General features: G+C 38.4%; 1 protein-coding gene across 1 annotated transcript in view; it reads right to left on the reverse strand.

Moving 5' to 3' along the window:
• The window catches only part of GRIK2 (glutamate ionotropic receptor kainate type subunit 2), a 742,654-nt gene that overhangs the window by 174,043 nt on the left and 553,454 nt on the right, over positions 1-15,157 (reverse strand). The gene's annotated exons all lie outside the window — the stretch shown is intronic.

Below are 15,157 nucleotides of genomic sequence, written 5' to 3' on the forward strand. Positions count from 1 at the left end.
TTGTTTCCCCATCTATTTCCCATGAAGTGATGGGACCAGATGCCATGATATTAGTTTTCTGAATGTTGAGCTTCAAGTCAACTTTTTCACTCTCCTCTTTCACTTTCATCAAGAGGCTCTTTAGTCCCCCTTCACTTCCTGCCATAAGGGTGGTGTCATCTGCATATCTTAGGTTATTGATATTTCTCCCAGCAATCTTGATTCAAACTGTCCTTCTTCCAGCCCTGCATTTCTCATGATGTACTCTGCACAGAAGTTAATACACACGGTGACAATATACAGCCTGGATGTACTCCTTTTCCTATTTGGAACCAGTCTGTTGTTCCATGTCCAGTTCTAACTGTTTCTTCCTGACCTGCATATAGGTTTCTCAAGAGGCAGGTCAGGTGGTCTAGTATTCCCATCTCTTTCAGAATTTTCCACAGTTTATTGTGATCCACACAGTCAAAAGCTTTGGCATATTCAATAAAGCAGAAATAGATGTTTTTCTGGAACTCTCTTGCTTTTTCAATGATCCAGCAGAAGTTGGTAATTCTTGCCCACAGTGGTAGCTATAATGGTCATCTGAGTTCACTTCTCCCATTCCAGTCCATTTTAGTTCACTTATTCCTCAAATGTCGATGGTCACCCTTGCCATCTCCTGTTTGACCACTTCCAATTTGCCTTGATTCATGGACCTGACATTCCAGGTTCCTATGCAGTATTGCTGTTTTAAGCATTTTACTTCCATCACCAGTCACATCCACAGCTAGGTGTTGTTTTTGCTTTGGCTTTGTCTCTTTATCCTTTCTGGAGTCATTTTTTCCACTGATCTCCAGCAGCATATTGGGCACCTACCGACCTGGGGAGTTCATCTTTCAGTGTCATATCTTTTTGCCTTTTCTAACTTTTCATGGGGTTCTCAAGACAAGAATACCAAAGTGGTTTGCCATTACCTTCTCCAGTGGACCATGTTTTGTCAGGACTCTCCACATGACCCATCCATCTTGGCTGGCTCTACATGGCATGGCTCATAGTTGCACTGAGTTAGACAAGGCTGTGGTCTGTGTGGTCAGTTTGGTTAGTTTTCTGTGGTTGTGCTTTTCATTTCATCTGCCCTCTGATGGATAAGGATAAGAATCTTATGGAAGCTTCCTGATGGGAGAGACTGGCTGAGAGGGAAACTGGGTCCTTGTTCTGACAGGCACAGCCATGCTCAGTGAATCTATAATCCAATTTTCTGTTGATGAGCTGGGCTGTGTTCCCGCACTGTTGAGGCTTCCCTGGTGGCTCAGCTGGTAAAAAATCCAACTACTATGCGGGAGACCTGGGTTAGGTCCCTGGGTTGGAAAGATCTCCTGGAGAAGGGAAAGGCTACCCACTCCAGTATTCTGGCCTGGAGAATTCCATGGGGTTGCAAAGAGTCAAACATAGAGGATAAGCTCTCTTCTTATCTAAGAACAGAGATAACATTTTGCTGAATAGAACATACCTCTCTCCCAGAACTTACTTTACAAATAGATTTACTTCATATGCTGAATTACTAGGCAGACTTAACCAAGTGGGTCAAATCTAAATTATAAATTTACTTAACTCCTTAAATTTAAAAGTCTGTGTTATATGCTTAGAACAAATACAAAGCACATATTATATTTGTTAAACAGATAAACAAGGGCTTCCCTGGTGCCTCAGTGGTAAAGAATATGTATGTGCTAAGTCGCTTCAGTCATATCAACTGTTTGTGACCCCATGGACTGTCACCTACCATGCTCCTCTGTCCATCGGACTTTCCAGGTAAGAATACTAGAGTGGGTTGCCATGCTGTTCTCCAGGTGATCTTCCTGACCCAAGGATTGAACCCGTATATCTTATTTCTCCTGCATTGGCAGGTGGGTTCTTTATCATTAGTGTCATCTGGACACAACTTAGTAACTAAACAACAATGAAACAGATAAGACTGTTATAATAATACACACAGTAAGAAATAATTTGGGGCAATAAAATATTCAGATATATCTAAATAGTTAGCCTGTATTGCATGTAGCTGGAGAAGGAAATGGCAACCCACTCCAGTGTTTTTGCCTGGAGAATCCCAGGGACAGGGGAGCCTGGGGCTTCCGTCTATGGGGTTGCACAGAGTCAGACATGACTGAAGCGACTTAGCAGCAGCAGCAGCATGGCATGTAGATAACTTTATAATTGATACTCTAATAAAAAATACTTTGTAATATGTTTTCTCTGGTTTCCATGACTAATGAAATTCCTTTGTTGCTATTGGTTAGTCGCTAAGTCATATCTGACACTTTTGCAACCCCATAGACTTTAGCCGGCCAGGCTCCTCTATCCATGGAATTTCACAGGCAAGAATACTGGAGTGGGTTGCCATTTCCTTCTCCAGAAAATCTTCCCAATCCATAGATGGAACCCATTATCTCCTTCATTGGCATGCAGATTCTTTAGCCACTTGGGATTTCCAGTGAAATTCTTTAAATCTGTATTACTTAATTGCCTTAAAGGTTTTAACTGTTTATTTGATATTTGTTAAAATGTTTGATGGAGAAGGAAATGACAACCCACTCCTGTATTTCTTCTTTGGAGAATTCCACAGACAAGCCTGGTGGGCTACAGTCCATTGGGTCACAAAGAGTCGGACATGACTAAGTGACTAACTTTCACTTAAACTTTCAAAATGTTTGAGGTATGAGGGAACTAGGAATCTTGACATCTATCTGAAATCATTCACTCAATTATTTAACAACTTATTTTTGAGCAGTTCACTAATTTATTTAACAAATATTTATTCTTGAATGACTGCTTTGTAATAGGAACTGTTCTAGATGCTCATAGTACTGCAAAGACAGACAAAGTAAAGAAAACAGACACCTATCAGGAAACAATTAGATGCTATAATGTCAGGACATGAAGAGTGCTGAGAAAGAAGATAAATCAGGTTAAAAGGATCAGAGTGTGACTAGGGAAGAAGGGACTAAGATGAGCAAAGGAAATATCTCCAAGGTCCTGAAGTTTGCGTCCAGACCTCAGTGAAGTTGGGGATAGAGCCCTGAGATATTTTGATCTGAGTTCCCTGGCAGAGGGACTTATAAGTTTCAAATGCTCTGGGGTAGAAAGGAGCTGGGTATGTGGGAGGAGTAGTATACACGTCTCCACCTCCCCCCACCCCCCACAAGTTTCTCTCACTTTAATCATCCTCTTGAGAAAGTCCCTTGGAAATATAGAAACATCACATGACACACACTTCAAACCCTAAAGAAAAGGTGTCAGATTTAGAAAACTTGTTATTGTACCTCTCATTTCACTCTTGTTTGGTTTTTCCAATAAAGGGAAATGACATTTAGATATATGCTCTTCTGCTGCTGCTGCTGCTAAGTCGCTTTAGTCGTGTCTGACTCTGTATGACCCCATAGACTGCAGCCCACAAGGCTCCGCCGTCCCTGGGATTCTCCAGGCAAGAACACTGGAGTGGGTTGCCATTTCCTTCTCCAATGCATGAAAATGTAAAGTGAAGGTGAAGTCGCTCAGTCGTGTCCGATTCTTACCGACCTCATGGACTGTAGCCTACCAGGCTCCTCCGTCCATGGGATTTTCCAGGCAACAGTACTGGAGTGGGGTGCCACTGCCTTCTCCGTTATGCTCTTCTATTTACCCCATAAATGCGATTCTACAAATTCTTTTATTCAAATTAACTGCAAAAGAGCTGTTTAGTTGTGCCTTAGTATTTGTTAAAATACTATAATACCAATTAAATATTTAAGAAGAACCTCATGTTTGTGGTAATTCAGTTTTATATAAATAATACTAGAAGAATAGGTCAGTAACACTGTCCACAGTAATTCTGAATTTGTGACATGACCTTACTCCTATATCCACCCATGTGATCACTGACACCCTATAGAAATCTGTCAATTAGTAAAAATAGCTTTATGATTTTCTGCAAATATCACTGAGGAACAGCAATTTCCTTTCAGAATAGTTGATTTTTCTAATAATCCAGGTGTAATAATTGAGCTGATACCACTTCTTCATGTTAATAAAAATTGAAGCTATTCCCATATTTGTTTAATACAATTTAATAACATATTCCCATAATATTTAAGGATGCTTGAATAACTCAGTTAAGTCTGAACAAAAAAGGTTAAATAAGAAAAGTCCTGCAAAACAGCAAACAAAAATCTCTCTAATACTGCTATAGCTCCAGTAGTGTTTGATAGTAGAAAACTGCATGGAATATTAAGAAATAGATCCATAAAACAAAGGTTAGAATTTTCCATTTATTGTTTTTTCTAAGGTACCCCCACTTTGGTCCTTCTTTCTGCCTTCCTTTCTTCTTTCCTAACTCTTTCTCTTCTTTCTTTTTACTTCCCTAAAACCAGAACAAATGACTTTTTGGGTGTTGCTAAAAACTTTATGCGTGTTGCTAAAAACGTTATGCAATAGAATTAAAAGTCTAATTTCAGATGTAGAAGAACTTGGTGGAAATCATAAGCAAAAATGTTTTTATGGAATGAAAAATAGGCTACTCTTCCAGTCTGCTTAGATCTTATATCTATCCATTTTACTAGAATTACACATCTCAAATTTTTAGAAAATTTCCAAATTCAGAAAGAGGCTGATATATAAAAATATTTTTTCAAGATCACCTGTAATCTGGGACTGTGAGTAGCTTTCACGCCTTACAAGGGAATAGTTAATAAATTAGAATGTAACTAGAAAGAATTACCGGAGAAGGCGATGGCACTCCACTCCAGTACTCTTGCCTGGAAAATCCCATGGACAGAGGAGCCTAGTAGGCTGCAGTCCATGGGGTCACGAAGAGTTGGACACAACTGAGCGACTTCCCTTTCACTTTTCACTTTTATGCATTGGGGAAGGAAATGGCAACCCACTCCAGTGTTCTCGCCTGGAGAATCCCAGGGATGGGGGAGCCTAGTGGGCTGCCATCTATGGGATCACACAAAGTTGGACAGACTGAAGTGACTTAGCAGCAGCAGCAGAAAGAATTACTATACATTATTAAGCAGCATTTTACAAAGTTTCCAATGAAACTGCCTGAACACTGAGAAAGTGAAAGTGAAAGGCGCTCATTAGTGTCCAACTCCCTGCGACTCCATGGGCTACACAATCCATGGAATTCTCCAGGCCAGAATACTGGGGTGGGTAGCCTTTCCCTTCTCCAGGGGATCTTCCCAACCCAGGGATCGGACCCAGATCTCCCACATTGCAGGCAGATTCTTTACCAGCTGAGTCACAAGGGAAGCCCAAGTATACTGGAGTGGGTAGCCTATCCCCTCAACAGTCAATGAATATAGAAACACAATATTAAACATGAATTCAAGTCAATAAAAACATAGTAAAGATAAAACCTATAGATTATATGGATCTTGAGTTATACCAACTAATCACAAATTATAAAGCATTTTTAGATCTCAATTTAAGAAATTAAATACGACAAGACAACCAGGAAAATGTAAATAAGTACTGATTGTTGGGTCCTTGATGTCATTAAGGAGTCATTTTTCTTTACCAGCTGAGTCACAAGGGAAGCCCAAGTATACTGGAGTGGGTAGCCTATCCCCTCAACAGTCAATGAATATAGAAACACAATATTAAACATGAATTCAAGTCAATAAAAACATAGTAAAGATAAAACCTATAGATTATATGGATCTTGAGTTATACCAACTAATCACAAATTATAAAGCATTTTTAGATCTCAATTTAAGAAATTAAATACGACAAGACAACCAGGAAAATGTAAATAAGTACTGATTGTTGGGTCCTTGATGTCATTAAGGAGTCATTTTTCTTATGTGATAATGAGAGTGTGTCCATTTTTTAAAAATTTCAGTTCCTTCATTTTAGCGGTAAATACCGGAGTGTACATAACATGATATAAAGTCTTAAGATTTGTTTCAAAATACTGCAGGTGGCAAGCAAGTGTGCAGGAGCAGAGATGAAATAAAAATGGCCATGTGTTTATAATCCATGAGGCTTGGTGATGGGTACATAAAACTTCATTTTACTTTTCTATTTGTACATTTTGAAAAGTTGTATAAAACAATGTTTTGAAAGTACAGAATCAATGTAAATAAACTGAGCAAAATGTTAATAATAACACATATTCCATGTTAGAATAATAGTTTTTTATATTATTTCTTAATTTTATAATTTTTATCTACTGAAAATATATTTATTCCAAAGAGAAAGAATAATATGTATCATTTATATATATATGTATCCTTCCTTGAAAACTTTTACTAATCAAATGAAATGCAACTATGAACAATAAGTTAAATCTAGAGAATTTTTGTGGTCATTTTATTTAAGAATATAAAGACTGAGATACACATGAAAAATTTTACTTGACCAAAACTTACCAATTAACTTTAGCACAAATACAGCTTTCTTTTGATAGTAAATAATTTTAATACATGAAATGTGTAAATAGTTAAAGGACTCTTTACTTTTAATTTCTGAAAGCAATCAATGTGTTTGAGGGTATATAATAAGCTCCCCTTTCATAATAAGTATTTTATTCTGAACAATTCTGATGAAGTATCTGATATCAAATATTAAATAACATGTTGAAGAAAGTACTATTATATATCATAGCTATTGATTCTTAGCTTTTTTTAATATATATCCATGGAGTTTTTCCAGGAGTAAGAAGGAATAATACTCAATTTGATTATATTTCTGAATCTTTCCATATCTACACAAAAACTCAGAACAATGACTAAATTATAAAAACATTAGATATTCATGACTTCAGAAGGTAATTACTATTCATTCACTGGCTTAAAAGTTCACATAAATATATCTCATAGTAGAGTAAAATAAGCTTCTATTTTCTCAACTGTGAAACAATATGACAGGCTCTATCAATCACTATTTACTGGTAGACTAGGCAGAATAGGGATCCCTCCCAGAATGTATATAAGATTCCTTGAAGCAAGAAATACCAAAGGAATTATAAAAACATAATGAATTGTATGAAGAAAAGATCAATGGAGTTGTTAGGAGAAGATTCGGGGAATACTTTGAGACTTAAACTATGAGCAACAAAGACCAATATAGCAATTAACAATCATAGATTCTGGATTTATTAGTGATCCAAACTTCCTGATCAGCATCCAGAATCTATTTCCATGGTAGGTAGCTGCAGAGAGAGGTATATTTAGTCTGCCAGAATATAGTTTTCCAAAATAACAGACTAAAACATAGGGTACTGGCAATAGTGGGGGTCATAGTTATAAAAATGGCCTTGACTTTGGCCCACTTATAAGAAAGATCACATCCAGTTTGGGTTCTGTTTGATGCTAAGTTGCTTCAGTCGTGTCCAACTCTGTGCGACCCCATTGATGGCAGCCCACCAGGCTCCGCCGTCCCTAGGATTCTCCAGGCAAGAACACTGGAGTGGGTTGCCATTTCCTTCTCCAATGCATAAAAGTGAAAAGTGAAAATGAAGTTGCTCAGTCATGTCCGACCCTCAGCGACCCCATGGACTGCAGCTTTCTAGGCTCCTCCATCCATGGGATTTTCCAGGCAAGAGTACTGGAGTGGGCTGTCATTGCCTTCTCTGTGGGTTCTGTTTAGCTAGCACTAATCACGGATATTCACAGAAGCCCAGTGGACAACATCACATTTCAACTTGTCAGTGAACCAAGTCTAGGCATGTAGAAGAACTGCTATGAATCGAGGGCCCTGGTTAGTCAGCGGCTATTTTAAGCTGTGAAGTGGAGGATAAAATTTCCCCCAAAGGGACAGTTACCTTGGATAGCCAAGATGTCACTGCTGCCTGGCTGGCTGAGTTCTTCAATATGCTATTTCCACTTGATAAGTGAAACTTTCACAGTATTCCCATATTGTTAGTTACTAAAGCCTAAGTTGCCCTACCTCAAAATAGGACCATCAAGCCACAGAGTCATGAGGTTTCTGTGGATCAGGCATTCATTTTCATCAGCGGTCTAGCTGCAAACTAATAGCTGTACATATTTAATTCTGCAAGCATGTAGGATGCTTGCAAAGGATGTAGACGGTGGCCATGTCTAGAAGGTGATGAGCTCAGAATTCTGAGGGAAAACTTCAGGTACAGGACACTAAGAGGCAAAAGTATCAGCCACCCAGACTTACAGTCTAAAGGGGTCACTAGGATTGTGGGATTGAAAAGTATGTGAACTTCTCTACATGTAACATTTTATGATTGGGAAGATTCCTTCTGGGCTTTAAGAAATGACATATTACAGGTAAACTCGTTTTATTACATACATATGTAGAAGCAACAAATACACTATGTTGAATTGCTCCAAAGGACCCTCATACTGCTGCTGCTGCTGCTAAGTTGCTTCAGTTGTGCCCGACTCTGTGCGACCCCATAGACGGAAGCCCACCAGGCTCCCCCGTCCCTGGGATTCTCCAGGCAAGAACACTGGAGTGGGTTGCCATTTCCTTCTCCAGTGCATGAGAGTGAAAAGTGAAAGTGAACTCTCTCAGTTGTGTCCGACCCTTCGTGACCCCATGGACTGCAGCCTACCAGGCTCCTTCTTCCATGGGATTTTCCAGGCAAGAGTACTGGAGTGGGGTGCCATTGCCTTCTCCGACCCTTAACATAAGGCCATGTTTGATTCCTTCCTCTATTGTGGATCCTGACTAACACTGATCAGCAGAATGTGGATGACTCATGATACCAATGACACTAGGCAGTATGGTGCCTAGGTCACCTGTATCCAACAAAGCCAAACAAATTTTCTTACCTGACCAAAGTTCTCCAATATACACAAACAGATGTTTGCGGTCTTTAGCCTCTCTGGAAAACAGAAAGACTTTGTTCCAATCTCTGCTAATTCTTGTTCTTGAGTAAACTGGGATTGATAGAGATGGTGAGAGGGATCAGAGAGAATGGAGGTGGAGAGCAGCTCCCCACCAGGAAGCAAGACTCATTTATCAATACTTTCAATTTTGAGCAGTGTGTTGGTTGTTTGCTAATCACTCAAAGTTCCCATGTTTTTGGCCAGTCTAGTGATCTATATTAGATGGCAAGATCCTTAGTTTGAACTTATCTGTTTCACCAATGAGACCTGTTAATGCAGCAGCCACAGATACATTGCCTTTCAGCGAGAGCCATGGGGATTTTTGTATTAAATTCATGATAATACACTTTCTTCTCCCTGAACAATTCACCCTTTGGGCAGTATACTTCAGTACTACTTCCTGCTTTCTAGGCTCTAACCATCCATCAACAGCAAAAGATAGCCCCTTAATCTTTCTTCTTGCCCACTATTTGGATAAAAGCATTTGCTCCTAGATCCTAGGAATTGGTCCCAAACCATCAAACCCAGCTCACAGAGCCTGTGGCCTTGAAATTTTAGAAATCCATGTCTCTATTCATATCCCATTCTCACTGCCTATTTGCAAAAGTTCTTATAGTCTGAATACTTAAATTCCTTTGTCAGTTACATGCATTAGAAATCAGTCTGCTCCTTATTTTTTAATGTCTTTTCTCTCTGTATTGCTCACAATGGGGTAAATTTATTTATTTTTTTTGAGCCTATCCTATCTCTTAGAATATATTTTTTATTTATTGGTAAATATTTTACCAAAATTCCAGCAAATTCTCGGGTACTATCTTTTTAAATATTGCTTTTTTGCAATTATTTCCATTGTTTTCTTCTGGAACTCCTACTCAACATATGATGAAACTTCTCAATTTATTCTCCATTTCCCTTATCTCTTCTTTCAAAAAATTACATTTTTTTATTTATCTGTGTTTTGTGTTGATTAAATTAATCACTATTTTTAACTCATTCTCTTTTCATGTTTAGTATACCTAGTCTACTTTTTTAATGATATTTTTACTACTTGTTAAACATTCATTATTTTTATTTTTCATATTTTCATATATAATTTTACTATATAATTTCTTTTCATGCATTATATAGAATTTTAAGATATTTGCCTTTAGTTTTTATTGATAAAATATTGACAGTTGTACAAAATGTATTTCACAAAGATAAAACAATGTTCTATTGTGTTTTTTTCAATATAAGCTTACATTTTTTTTTTGTTATTTTTCCCTATTTCATTCCTTCTCTCACTCGCTCAAATATCCTCACAGATTCCTTTCAAGTGGCCCTATTATTTGTTTCATTCTGTGATCCCTTTCTCATCTTCCAATCCATAGCAATGTTTCAAAAGGGTAGTTTGAGTTTCACATCCCCTGGTGATATTGGTGGTATTTTGAATCTAGTTCTGAAATAATTAGGTAACTTGACAGGGTTCTTACTTACCTGACTGAATCTGTGCCTTTCTGTTTACCTAGGATCATAACTTTCAAATAAACCAAAGCCTCCAATAGTTTAACGGAGAAGGAAATGGCAACCTAATCCAGTATTCTTGCCTGGAGAATCCTGTGTACAGAGGAGCCTGGTGGGCTGCTGTCCATAAGGTCGCATAGAGTCAGACACGACTGAAGCGACTTAGCAGCAGTAGCAGCCAATAGTTTAATGCTGCTTTCACAATGAACCACACCCAAGGTCTTGGTTTCAAGCAGTAAACCGGCCTTCACACTTAGATTTCACACAAGGCACTCTTATATTGCTGATCCTGTTCGTGATGCCAATTGTCTTGCTGTTCACACTGTTTGCTGAACCCAGAGTAGGCAAGGCTTGAACTAAGAGGCTGGAAGAAGACGAGAGGAGCCATAGGAACTGCAGGCATGTCTATTCTCTCCTGGCTGGCACAGCAGCCACGACACAGCCTCTATCCTGGCTGACACAGCCTCTATCCTGGCTGACACAGCAGCTTCAGAAGCAGCCATAACATAGCCATTATAGAACCTCATATGACATAACCATGATGTTGCTCCAATGTAGTAGCCCCAGTGCAGCAGCAGCCAGGGCTTTCACAGTGCAGCTCATACAGGCATACTGCACAAAGTAGCCCATGACCAAGCAAATACCTTGTGATGTGCAAGTGCAGTGCTGTAAGTAATCTCAGCTGTTACATAACTGTGCAACGTCATTGCTTACAGAACATGGGGTGAGAGGGCATGAGAGCCTGGGGTGAGAGAGTCTAACTGGCAACATCTTGTTAATTTCCTCACAATTTTTAATTAGTGGATAATTCTAGACCAACAAACTCTATTTACGCATCAGGGCCCTGGAGTTGATAGCTTTAGCTGGGTTTATTCTGCTTATTTTGCATGGATTTTTGTTTTGGGTATTAACCAAGAAGGAGTCTTAATTAGTTTTGGGGTCTTAGAAGAATCTTCAAAGCTTGATATTTCTACATCATCTTAATAGCCAGGACATGGAAACAACCTAGATGTCCATCAGCAGATGAATGGATAAGAAAGCTGTGGTACATATACACAATGGAGTATTACTCAGCTGTGAAAAAGAATTCATTTGAATCAGTTCTGATGAGATGGATGAAACTGGAGCCGATTATACAGAGTGAAGTAAGCCAGAAAGAAAAACACCAATACAGTATATTAATACATATATATGGAATTTAGAAAGATGGCAATGATGACCCTGTATGCAAGACAGCAAAAAAGACACAGATGTGTATAGCGGACTTTTGGATTCAGAGGGAGAGGGAGAGGGTGGGATTATTTGGGAGAATGGCATTGAAACATGTATATTATCATGTAAGAATCGAATCGCCAGTCTATGTCCAATGCAGGATGCAGCATGCTTGGGGCTGGTGCACGGGGATGACCCAGAGAGATGTTATGGGGAGGGAGGAGGGAGGGGGGTTCATGTTTGGGAATGCATGTACACCCGTGGTGGATTCATGTCAATGTATGGCAAAACCAATACAGTATTGTAAAGTAACATAAACTAAAAATAAAAATTAAAAAAAAGAAAGAAAATTTAAAAATAAATAATAAAATAATAAAATAAACACATGATATAAACTAAAAAAAAAAAAAAAGAAATAAAGGAGTAGGGTTTTTTCCCCTAAGTTTATTATAATATACACACTTTCTGGCAACATTTAAAAGATGGTTCAAAGAGGTAAAGATAGCAAATAGCAACCTAAGAGGGAAAAATGAGGAAAACTGTATGGAAATCAGTGGCAAAGAATGCTTCAGAGTAGGAAGTTGAATAAATAGCTTTTTACAGATCAAATAAGATAAAGCTTGACAAATATCTATGGGATTTAGCAACTTGGCAACCTTAATAAGAGCAATTTTTGATGACATGTTTGCTCAAAAACAATTATTGGTGAGATATGAGATGTACTGTACAACCAAATAAAGAAGGAAAGGTAAAGATGATAAGGAAGGTTGCCTCAGAAGGTAACTTGAAACATTGGGTGACTGCTGAAATTTATTTTTCTTAATGAGAAATCATGATCCTTTAAAAACACAAATGTAAATTGATCAGAAGTGAAAGGCCTAGATGTCTAAAGCAGAGAAAGAAAGGAACATAGATCTAAAAATTCCTGAACACACAAGCTAGAATGGAAAAGAAAGATGGAAAGATAATCCTTGAGAAGGACCAATCTCTCCATCCAACCTACAAGAGGACAAAACAGCAGTTAGTGAGCAGTGCTTGTAAATTTGATGATCAGCATTGAGGTAGGACATTCCTATCTAATGATACTATTTCTCTTAGAAGCAGGAGAGCAGGTTTACTATTTAAGTTGGAGAGGGACTGGTAGACTTGAGAAGCAGAAAGAAACTAAGAACAGTGTTGTAGAATGTAAGAGAGTGTGGTAACTACAAAGAGTTCGTATCAGTTGTGACAGAATTGACAGCTCCTTTGGTATTACTATCAGTTATAGAGGCTTCATTTTTTCTGATGGGTTGATTTTCTCTAGCTGAGTTTATTTTTCTGAGTCAGGCCCATTGGAGAAGACAATGACACAAATACAGGGTCAAGTTTTGCTGTAAAACGACAGAGGAAAAATAAATTCGGTACTAGAGAAGAATGTCTGTGACAGTAAAAGAGAGAAACTAAGCTGGATATGGAGAAATACAATGAAGGAAAGAACTGTTATATGAAAAACAAATTGATGATTGATCAACTCATAGGTCCAAGAGGGTCAAAATCAAGTGTAATGGGGTCAAATACATTTGAAAGTAAGAGGAAAGGAGTTGAATTTCTGAGTTACTGATCTAAAAGCTAGTGTACTTTGAGTCACAATAATGATTGTGATGCAGTTGGAGCCTGGCGGGCTACAATCCAAGGGGATGCAAAAAGTTGGACAACTGAGTAAATAAGTACAGCACATAGGCATATACAAAACATGTGGCTAAAAGGCTCCTGGGAATGAACAACTCAAGAAGCTTGGGTCCATGGTGATGAATGGGTCGTCTATAAAGACATTGAAGACGTAAAGACATAAAAACGAAAAAGACATAAAGACAAAAAAAAATTATATAAAGACATAAAATCAACTATCTTAAAGTGATCCAGTGGTTAAAGTTAACAGTGGATGAGTAACTGTGATTAAGAAGTGAGTGGAGGATAACTTAAAAAAGAGAAGGAAGAATATATCCAGGGACATGCACCTCAAAGAAGCATGGCTTTTCTGGAGCTTAGAGAATTCATAAACTGGGAACAGCAATAAGGAGAGCGGTATTGGGTACTGAGGTATTCAATTATATTCTGGTTTTTCTTTTTCTGAGCACATAGTTGACTATACTCCTTTCTCGCCACGAAGATGAGCATAGTCATATGCTACTTTGGTCAGTGGAATAAAAGGAGAAGCAGTATGCTTTCATTTCTAAGGAGAAACTTTTAAGAGACAGTGTCCAATGCACTCTTCCCCCTCTTTCCCTGATGTGATCAATCAGCAATGCTCACATGGCAGTGGCTCCATCAGCCTGGCTTCTACCGAGAAACTATGGAGCAGAACCCTCAGCTGGCCTTTAATCAATACATAGTTGAAGTGAGAAACAATTTCTGCAGGCAAGAACTACAGACATTTGGGTTTAGCTCATGATGCCTGATCCAGTCTTTCTTAGGAATCTGACCCAGCCTATCGTACTGGAGCACCAAAGAACTGAGTCTTTCAGTTTGTGGTGCAGAGGACTCTTGAGAGTCTCTTGGGCAGCAAGGAGATCAAACCAATCAATCCTAAAGGAAATGAACCCCGAATATTTACTGGAAGAACTGATGCTAAATCTGAAGCTCCAATACTTTGGCCACCTGATGAGAAGAGCCAACTCATTGGAAAAGACCCTAATGCTGGAAAAAATAAAGGGCAGGAGGAGAATGAGGCAATGGAGGATGAGATGGTTGGATGGCATCACTGACTCAATGGACATGAGTTTCAGCAAACTCTGGGAAAGAGTGAAGGACAGGGAAGCCTGATTTGCTGTAGTCCATGGGGTTGCAAAGAGTTGGACACGACTTAGTGACTGAACAACAAAAACAGCCTCTCAAGATAAGTGAGGTGAGACAGAGTAGCCATCATGGACAAGGCTACAGAGAGGGAGCAATTTGAACAGGAAAGAGGCCAAACATTGTAGGAAAAAGCCAAGGAAGAGAATGGAAAGGAAGGAAGATTATTAATGATGGAGGGGTAGGGGTACAGAGAATATAATAAATGGCTTGTGAGAAAGGAAACAAGGGGTAACATAGGTCAGAGCAAAGTTAAAATATCCCAGTACATTGTACAAATAAAAACACAGGGATAATTAAATAGACCAGTTAGTCTTAAAGTGTTTATAATGTCTGATAATAAAATTGTGTGGTACATTTTGTTTAAAAAATCTTTTCATGTTTAAAAAATATACTATTAAGGACACAAATTGCAAGTTTTCATGGCTTTCCACAAAATTCTGACACACGCTGCTTGTTTTAGGAGTAGAATCCAGTGCCAACCCTCTCCTCTTCCTTCTCTCTAGTCACAGATTTAGGTGAAATAGGCATAAAATTTGACATTTGGATGGTCCTGTCCATAGATTCCAGAGAGGATGTGGACTTTTCCTTATTTGTTTATTCTATTGATAACTTCAATAGGAAGCAGACTGAGTAGAAGAGGCAGTGAGATGTCTGGGTTTATGTTTTCATTCATTTCAGATACTTGCTTTCCTTTCTAGTAGAAAAAAAGAAAAAAAAACTACTAATGACAGGTAACACTTACTGAAAGCTTATACTACACCTGGCATTAATTTTAGCACTTAGGATGTTTTATGTCATTT

This window comes from Ovis canadensis, chromosome 8 (assembly GCF_042477335.2).
Source record: "Ovis canadensis isolate MfBH-ARS-UI-01 breed Bighorn chromosome 8, ARS-UI_OviCan_v2, whole genome shotgun sequence".
Taxonomy (NCBI): domain Eukaryota; kingdom Metazoa; phylum Chordata; class Mammalia; order Artiodactyla; family Bovidae; genus Ovis; species Ovis canadensis.